We start from the raw sequence: 10898 nt of genomic DNA on the forward strand, positions 1-10898 counted from the left end.
TGTGTTGCCTGCTTCTGTACCCTATACAGTTGCTAGCCATGTAACTGTCATGGATATCGGGGGGAAAAGGAGTATCAACTGTAATATTTGCAGAAAAAAGGCTTCTGGAAAATTCACTTCCGCATATTCTCCAAAACTAGTGACTGTAGATGTTACTGAAGCACAAGTGCTCTGTCCAACAACCCATCAATTTCTTGCAAATGTATATGTATGTAATCAATTCTAGACTCTGCATAAGTCCAAAATCATGATCCATAAGCATAGATTATATATGAATCAGATCAAATAGCACGGAAAGAAAAAAAGAGCAAAAATCAAAGAATCGACAAAAAAGTGTAAAGAGAGAAGACAAATAGATAAAACAGAACATGAATCCCATTGTCCTTCTCCAAGAATTGGAGAGGCTAGAGATGGAGTTATTAGACACTACCTATCTCAATACACAAGCTAGGAGACTTGCAAAAGAATATAATCCCAAAACATTTTATTGATACTAAGATTAAGAGGAGGAAATCCAATGACCATGAACATAATTGGCACAAAAGAATGCCAGCTATTTGTGATGAAAAATTTCCTCTAAGATGAGACTCCTTGCAGCTTGCCTAGTTCATTTTGTATATGGGCGCTCCCTCTGAACTAAAGGAAGGCTTTATGGAACAGGATCAACAGATAGAAATTGCAGATATTGGGGTTATCCAGAATATGTTGATCATGTTTTTTGAGGTGCCCTTTTTTGAGGAAATAGGACATGGATAGAAGGCCATTCTATGGGTATGTTGGCATCATAACTATATTGGCAGGCTATCCTTCTCAAAGATCCTTGGTAATACAACAAATCTATATGGAATGTGTGGCAGGCAATCAGGACAGTCTTTGGAGATAGAGTTATTAGGCACCTATCTTAATGTGCAGGCCAGTAAACTTGTATAAAAAGATGACCCCTAAACCTTTTATTGAAAGTAAACTTAAATAGAAAATGGTATTCGAATGATGAAAAACATGAATGTCACACAACTGGCACAAAAGTTTCCCCTATCTGGTTGTAATGCAAGGTTTCCCTTTAAGATGTGGTTACTTTCATGGTTCATTCGGTCTATGTCACTCCCAACTAAATAAACTTGCGTCATAAAACAGGAACTGGAATTGCAGCTTGACCATGCTTTTGTGACACAAAAGTGCACTAGCTATTTGTGATGAAACGTTTCGTTAAGGATGAGATTCCTTGCCTGGTTCATTATCTATATGGCACTCCTAACTAAAGGAAAGCTCCATGGAACCAGACTAACAGATAAAAATTGCAGCTATGCTTATATGGCACTCCTAACTAAAGGAAAGTTCCATGAAACTGGACTAACAGATCAAAATTACAGCTATGCCTATTTGGAGGTGCAAGTTTGCTAAGGAGGTCAGACTTGGATATAAGACCATTTTATTGGTATTTTTACATTATAACTTTATTGATAGGTCATCCTTTTCAAGGATCCTTGGTACTGCTATAAATCTATCTGGAATGTATGGCAGGTAATAAGGGTAATTTTTAGTAGCGTAAGAGATGATTTGTGCCACAGTGGAGGAGAGCCCCATGCTCAGTTCTAACATATTGCTTGATTGGCTGTAGGACCAATATTCTACTCACTCCAACTCCCCCACTTTGTGTGCAACTCTATGAGTGCTTAAAGAACTTCTCACCTCCTCTGTACCAAAATGTTTGAAGATCTATCCAGACAAAGGGTACCTATAATTGGTGGATTTTCAATTTCCAATTATATAGCCATTCAATTTTCATATCATCTGATTGCTTTAAGAAATTTTGTGTAAAGCTAATGTACAATCTAGATCTGGTGCACTTGCCCTGGCATAATTCGATAGTGGGGAAACCTGGGGATGTTAATTCGATGTAATGATGGTTTTTGCATCCCTTTTAGTAATCTTCCTATCAAGCTTTTAAAGATAATGAAAAAAATTGCCCCAATTCCGAGGATTGCGCAAGAATTTAAAAAATACACAACACCAAAATCTTGAAAATTGCTACTAAATAGCACCATGGCTTTTGTTTCTAGAGTTTGTTGACTGAAGTACAATACTTTACAAATGGGCCTAGAAGCAAACTATTATTATCAATTTGAACGGTTAAAATACTACACCTACACAAAGAAAAATACAGGAAAATTGGTTAATTCAACTAAAAGCATTGTAGTTATAACAATTGGATCAAGCTCCACTATGCTTACTCTTCTTTCTGGGCTCCAAGCTTGCCCTTCAGAGTCCCTCTCTTTGCATAGAAACGGATCAAACCTGTCCAGAGCTTGTAAACCCAGATGGTGCTCCCAAAAAGAGCCAGAATAACAGTAACCATCCATGAACTAGCCATCCAGTAAGGAATAACGACATCTGCCTTACCAGCTAAGTAGAAGGAGGCCAACTTCCATGCCAACCAAGGCCCAACAATGCACCTCACCATGGTAAAATACACAGTGAAAAATGGAGAAATAGAACTATAGATCATGTTGGCCAAGGCAGACTCCGTTTTAGCCATAGGAGAAATAGTCCACACATTCTGTAATGGAGTCGTCGATTCCCCTGCAGCTATCAGAGAGATGGCCGAAAGCCCTTCATGGCCTACATAGTACCTATAAGTTACTAGGTAGAAGGAATTTGCAAAATGGTAAATATAAAGAGGTGATCAGATGGGTTGGCAAGCAAATAGTGGAGCAAGTCCACAACGAAATATGCAACGCTGAACTCCATGATTTTGTTCTCTAAATCTGTGTTGGGTGCATCAAGCTTCCACGGGTTACTGCACATGTCGTGAGTAGAGAGAATGCAAACAATGGTTGCATGAACGAATGAGATGCCATGGCTTGCAACCTCGAACTTGTTCTTGCCCTTCCGGTTTCGCTTGTCCTGGTGACCTGGTGAGCTGCAGGGGATTTCCAGGTCGAATGCAGCCCGCGGTTAATTCCCAAATTCGAATTGAGGTGTGAATGACGGCAAGACAACGATGGAACTCTTGTCAGACATCATTAAATGTGGAGGGTGGCGGAGCTAGGCGGAGGAATTGCCGGTGGTCGGAGCCGGAGGTTTTTTCGGGCGGCGACAGAAACCGGGCCATTCCTCCACCTGGGTAGACTACTCCGAAAGGAAGTACCAAAACTTTTAATGAATATTGAGAGAAGTTGGGATGTTGAGAGATGGATAAGATTGGTCGCTACCACATTACAGGATTTGTCGCTACAGGAGATACCCAAACTTTTAATGAATATTGAAAGAAGATGGGATGTTGAGAGATGGATAAGATTGGTCACTACCACGTTACAGGATTGGTCGCTACATTGTCGCAACCACGTTACAGTATTGGTCGCTACAAGAAATATCGATTTTTGAATTTATAAAATCAAATTTTACTTTGCTTTGAAGTACCAGTGTTTACCTACAAAAACAGTATACTATAAAAATGGACAGTACCAATATTTACGTACAAAAACAGTATACTATAAAAGTGGACCTATAAAAATGGATACAGGATTGGTCGCTACAGGAAATACCAAATAGTGATTTTTTAATTTATAAAAACGATTTTAACTTTGCGTTTTAAATAACAGTCTTTACCTACAAAAAAGTACACTATAAAAATGTTATTATTATTTTCTTTTCTGAACAACTCCCATAACTCCCATATGATGATGATAAAATCAATAAAATCAACATATTTATATTAATCTACAAAATCAGTACACTATAAAAATGTTATTATTATATTCTTTTCTGAACAACTCCCACAACTCCCGTGTGCTAATGAATGCATGATCGGAGATATTTAATAAAATCAACATATTTATATTAATCACTCGTATTGATAGTCCATCTATATTAATCACTCAATCAACATATTTATATTAATCACTCTACGGATAATCCGTCCTAGCATGATCAAACATAACCATAAAAGTCCATCCATGAACACAAGCATATCAATTAAATGCTTACATTTTTAATTATCCACATTTACATGCTCAACATAACCATATCAATTAAATACTTACATTTTTAATTATCCACATTCACATGATCTTATGTTTAATTATCCACATTCACATGCTCTTATGAATGCTCTTACCTCCGGACGTGAATGCTCTTACCTCCAGATGCTCTTCTGAATGCTCTTACCCTCTTCTGAAGGCTCTTACCTCCAAGACTCCAGGTATCCTAACATGATCACAAACATTTATCAATTAAAACATCTATCCATCTAAAAAAAGTTATGCTAGAGTTATCCTAGCATGATCACAAACTAACCCTATCAATTAAAAAATCCATCCTAGGATAAACTAACCATATCAATTAAAAAATCCATCCTACGATAAACTAACCATATCAATTAGAAAATCCATCCTAAAAGGATACCATATCAATTAAAAAATCCATCCTAGGATAAACTAACCATATCAATTAAAAAATCCATCCTAGGATAAACTAACCATATCAATTAAAAAATCCATCCTACGACTAACCATATCAATTAGAAAATCCATCCTAAAGGGTATCCTAGGATGGTCACAAATTAAATATATCAATTAAATGTTTACATTTTTAATTATCACAAACATAACCATAAAATCCATCCTACGATAAACTAACCATATCAATTAGAAAATCCATCCTAAAAGTTATCCTAGGATGGTCACAAATTAACTATATCAATTAAATGTTTACATTTTTAATTATCACAAACATAATCATAAAATCCATCCTACAAAAAACTAACCATATCAAGTAGAAAATCCATCCTAAAAGGCATCCTAGGATGGTCACAAATTAACTATATCGTTTACATTTTTATTATCACAAACATAACCATAAAAGTCCATCCTAAAAAACATTTATCAATTAAAAAGTCCATCTATCTAAAATTTATCCTAACATGATCACAAACTAACAATATCAATTAAAAAGTCCATCCTAAAAGTATCCTAGCATGGTCACAAATTAACCATATCAATTAAATGTTTACACTTTTAATTATCACAAACATAACCATAAAAATCCTTATCAATTAAATGTTTACCTTTTTAATTATCACAAACATAACCATAAAAGTCCATCCTAAAATGTAACCACAAACATAACCATAAAAGTCCATCCTAAAAAGTAACCATAGCATAATCACAAACTAATCATATCAATTGAAAACTAACCATATCAATTAAAAAGTTCATTCTAAAAAATATCTTAGCATGATCACAAAATAACCCTATCAATTAAATGCTTACATTTTTAATTATCACAAACATAACCATAAAAATCCATCTTAAAAAAGTAACCATAACATGATCACAAAAATAACCATAGCATAGCATGATCACACACATAACCATAGAATGATCACAAATAAAACCATATCAATTAAATGCTTACATTTTTAATTATCCATATTCACATGCTCTTACCTCATGGATTCTTATTAAATGTTTACATTTCTAATTATCCATATTCACATTCGCTTACCTCCTCGCTTCTTATTAAATGTTTACATTTTTAATTATCCACATTCACATGCTCGTACCTCCACGATTCTATCTATACCTATCCCATATAATCCATATTATATTTCAATCACAATCAAAATTTATGTCTAATAATACAATATATCCATACCACCTATACCATAACTTTATTTAATTACCTTATTTAATCAAAATTTATGTCTAATAATACAATATGTCCATACCACCTATACCACAACTTTATTTAATTTTTATTTAGCGATCTCTTTTTTCCCAAATTTCACAATGTCAATGTCAAAATAATATTATGACAACACTTTATTTAGTTTTGATTTTGTCATCTTTTTTTGCCAAACTTTATTTAATCAAAATTTATGTGTAATAATACAAAATATCCATACCACCTATACCACAACTTTATTTAGTTTTTAATTTGCCATTTTTTTTATTTCACAATGTCAATGTCAAAATAATATATGACGACAACACTTTATGTCAATCGATAAGGAGCTTTCTCCGGAGTTTGTTTTCCTAACTCAATGCTATGCTCCACTTTCCCTGGCTCTAACTCAATGCTATGGTCCACTGCACGTCTCGGTGGAAGTGCTTTCGATAGCTAACCGGGGCTACCGGGCATCAAATCTGCATATTTATCCAATACATCGAAAATCTTAGTTGGAACACGCGTCCCTACTCCATCATCGCTATCAACTCCCCTGATGAGTGTCGCATATGTCTCCACATCTAGTTCCAACATTGTTTTCTTAAAGCTTAGTGTAGAAACATGCTGCCCCTTAACTTCCTTCCTTTGCTTATGAGTAGGCAAAGTTCAAGTTCGTGAGTCTCCAATCAACATAACCTCATTGCAAAATGGGACAATAATAACCTTATTTCCTTTCAAAAAATCTTGCCCCAATATCATGTCAAATTCGTTCATCTCCATCACCATGAAGTCCAATCGACGCTGCTAGTGTCCAATTCGAATTGGCACTTCATCTACCAATCCCGACACTGTAGCCCTCGAGTTCACTACCTTGACTTCCACATTAAATGGAACCATCTGCAACCCAACTTCTTTTTCCAATCTTGTCGTCATGAAGTTGTGTGTGGCACCCGTGTCCACTAATGCTTGGATAGTTTTTCCCTGAACTTCCAAGTTAAGAAACCCCAAACTATGTATCCAAGATTTCTTTTCCAAAATTCTAGACTACATGCATACCTGGTCTTTGCATCTTGTTTTCGAAAAAACTTTGATACCATCTATCATGAACCTAATTTTTTTCCCGAGTTGAGCATCGTGCAGCACCCGCTAAATGCTTCAACACATTAGTTTCTTTACCATTTTCCAGACCACACATATAACATTCATCTTTCATCTTTTTATTCAGTTTAAGTGCAGAATAACTTAAACAACATTCACAACAATTACAAATGCACAAGACACATTTTTATATAAATATCAAGTATGTAATAATGTTGGAGATTTTACAATATGCCAGGAGATAAAACTAGACTGATTTATAAGTTTCAATACAAAGTGGGTTAGCTGCCCGGTCGTTCAACCCGCAACATGACCCGACCGCAGCTTGTCGCTCCAAGTCGTTTCTACCCGACGCTCTCGTCGCAAACACTGCAGGTCCGAGCTGTCGGCACTGTCGTGTCCTACCCATCGTGCCCAAACCCGCAGACTCCCCTCTCAACACCCTTGCTCCGTTTCGCGCTGTGGAAAACCACGTGCAGCCTCGCCCAAGTGCGTCTACACTACCGTGTCTCCACCCCCAGACTTGGCATTGGGTCGACCCTCCTTGTCACGCCCCTACACCTGCGGTGATCTTCCAACCGCTTGTAGCGAGGTGTGGCACCACCGAACGCTTTCTTTTTAACAATATTAACGTTTATGGGCTACGCCTATTCCAACATAAACTTACTTAACTTGTGTTCTTATAATCGAATAAAATGTTATCCTTTATACTTCAACAAAGAACATTCTCATTCATTAACCATCAACAATAAACCGAGAACAATACACAAGTATAAAGGGAGGGGCAACTCCCGAACAGTCTGCCCAACAATAATATTATATCAAGAATATCAGATTTTACAACAAGTGTGTCTTGGCCGAACCAAGTCTCACACTTAACCAAATAATACAACCGAGGGGCAATCCTGCCTTTACAACATCTTGTGCATCTCTTGCACAAAGGACGGTGCTCACCCGAGCCACCAAGAATCCTTGCCAAGTCTTACACCAAGAACTGCACCTTAGAATTCATCCCGCCACGATTGCCTCACTTCAAACCACACTTAAGTCAAAACTGCATCTTTTGTAGCACTACGCATGAGGTATGCGTAGTCTACTTTACCCCTATGCGTTTTAGATATGAGCGAAGATTCGTTGGATTAATGAGCTCTCATGCTCATGTATATATATGCTCCACACCTTGTTATATAATCTTTGGGCCGACATGTTAATAATACCATGAAGCCCTTACGTTATATTCTTTAAGGTGTTTTATTATATTTTATTGTTTTATTCTTCACGCATATGAACCTTCGTATGTCCTTATAACATTTACGCTCAAGTGTACTAACACTTAGCCATTTTTGCACACGCTCCTTATCGTCGCATAAGTTTCGTCCTTCGTCACATTCTTTTGTCGCATGAGGTTCGGATGATTGTCGCACTTCGTCGCCCAAGGAGCGCCCGCCCGTCGCACTTCCGCCCGCTCGTCGCACCATCGTGCGCCCGCCGTGCCCGCGCGCCCGTCGCTCGTCTGCCCGAGTTGCGAAGACCTTACATTCTCCTCCACCTGAAATCGTTGTCGTCCTCGACAACATACCATCTCGGTAGCTCTCCACCAAGATCATCATCATTCAGGATGTCGACCTTTTTTACATAAGGAAAACATCCTTGCAACATATGTAGAGACTCTTTCTCCACTATGTCTCGGCCTAGTGACCACTGCCACCAAGCTCACTATCCATAATCCATGCTCAGGTCCATGGAAACTCCATCCATCTCATCTGCAACATGTTGTCCATATCAAACCGACTCTCGATGTGCCACATCTAGGTCCATGAAGCAACCCTTCATCACATCTACAATGTGCCATCCCTCAAGTCTGCCATCGAAACAAATATGCACTTGTCTCACCTATCCATGTGCTGCCCATGATCCCTGATGAAATCAGCTCCCATGTATAGGAAGTCGTTGAGTCTCGGCTCAACCCATGCTCAAGTGTATCACCAAAGCATCATCATCATCGTAACTCCATCACTCCAAAGTGTCTCATCGATCCTCTACATCAAGTTCTCCCAAGCCATGTTCATGCACTTTGAAGGTATGCATCTCATACTGCATCAAAGTCATCTGACCTCAGCTCCTCAATGCATCAGATCTTCTAGTCCACCGTACATGAAGTCCCTAAAAGTCACAACAATCTCATGTCATCATGAGCTCCATAAGCCATTCCCCAACCCACACCTCAGCAAGCATACAATATGCCTCAGCTCCCCATGTAGTAGGAATGCTCTATAGCTGCTCACAACTCCATCCAAGTAATCAACTCTCGATGTGCCCCATTCAGGTCCAAGAAGTCCTCTTCATCATCTGCAATGTGCCATCCTCGAGTCTCCACTCTTATCAACTCTTGATGTGCCCCATCCAGGTCCATGAAGCCCTCTTCATCATCTGCAATGTGCCATCCTCAAGTCTCCATGTCACACTAGCAATTCCTCCTGCATAACATTCCTGCCCTAGCACCTTGTTTGGATGTCCCTTGACATCTCTACAAGTGCTTCCACACAATGTCCTTGCATAGGCCTCTACCATGCTTCATGTCTTCAAGTCTCCAACCTGATGTCCATGACTATGTTGTCCAGGTAGTCCAACCAAGTAGACCTACCACAACAATCGGTCATCCTCATCCAAGCTGCTATCTTCGGTTTAGTGAACTCGGTCACCCAACCATCCCATCATTGCATCATCATGTCATGAGTCCCTTCACCATAGCTCCTCCACCAAAGTGTCCACCAAGACTTGCTCTTGGTCTCGGCCATGAGAAGTACCCAAAACATCACAAGTGTGTGCCCTCCTCAACCTGTCCATGAGTCATGCCGGGCACTTAGCCAATTCATGTGGCTAAAGCATGACTCATTTTCCCACAACGATCATCAAGTTCCACCCTTGTCCCGGGTCCTTGAACCTTCCATCACAAGGTCACAAGTAACCCTAACAAGCTTTCCAATGACTGACAATCCCTGTTCATCATCATGAGGCTCCTCCTCATTCAACCATGTTGGCAAACTGCACGATCCTGGCTTAACTTGATCATCCTCAAGTTCATCTTCCATCGTAGTCATGTCTGCAACATTTTCAATCATCACGGCTTCCTCTTCCTTGTTGTCACAACCTGCAACCTCATCTTGCTCCATTGTCCAACCGAGTTGAAGAAGCTCTTCCTCAACATCCTTCTCCAAGGCTTCAAGCTCTTCACGGATTCGGGGCCTCTCTTGTTTTAACCTCTTCAACCTGTCCAAGGTAAACAAGAGCTTCCTCCTTCCTGCTTCCAAGCTTGCCATGCCTTATTGTCAATCTTCCAAGTGTTCTCACACTTGCTTCACCAGCTCCGACCGAGCTCTGATACCAACTGTCACGCCCCTACACCTGCGGTGATCTTCCAACCGCTTGTAGCGAGGTGCGGCACCACCGAACGCTTTCTTTTTAACAATACTAACGTTTATGGGCTACGCCTATTCCAACATAAACTTACTTAACTTGTGTTCTTATAACCGAATAAAATGTTATCCTTTATACTTCAACAAAGAACATTCTCATTCATTAACCATCAACAATAAACCGAGAACAATACACAAGTATAAAGGGAGGGGCAACTCCCGAACAGTCTGCCCAACAATAATATTATATCAAGAATATCAGATTTTACAACAAGTGTGTCTTGGCCGAACCAAGTCTCACACTTAACCAAATAATACAACCGAGGGGCAATCCTGCCTTTACAACATCTTGTGCATCTCTTGCACAAAGGACGGTGCTCACCCGAGCCACCAAGAATCCTTGCCAAGTCTTACACCAAGAACTGCACCTTAGAATTCACCCCGACACGCTTGCCTCACTTCAAACCGCACTTAAGTCAAAACTGCATCTTTTGTAGCACTACGCATGAGGTATGCGTAGTCTACTTTACCCCTATGCGTTTTAGATATGAGCGAAGATTCGTTGGATTAATGAGCTCTCATGCTCATGTATATATATGCTCCACACCTTGTTATATAATCTTTGGGCCGACATGTTAATAATACCATGAAGCCCTTACATTATATTCTTTAAGGTGTTTTATTATATTTTATTGTTTTATTCTTCACGCATATGAA

General features: G+C 39.0%; 1 pseudogene; it reads right to left on the minus strand.

The window, feature by feature from the left end:
• Positions 1 to 2227: 2227 nt before the first annotated feature.
• On the minus strand, positions 2228 to 10085 carry LOC149260800 (TLC domain-containing protein At5g14285-like; annotated as a pseudogene).
• Between the last annotated feature and the right edge of the window lie 813 nt (positions 10086 to 10898).

This window comes from Pinus tabuliformis, chromosome 6 (genome assembly GCF_031772625.1).
Source record: "Pinus tabuliformis cultivar Carrire ecotype Pingquan chromosome 6, CPIR1, whole genome shotgun sequence".
Lineage (NCBI taxonomy): Eukaryota > Viridiplantae > Streptophyta > Pinopsida > Pinales > Pinaceae > Pinus > Pinus tabuliformis.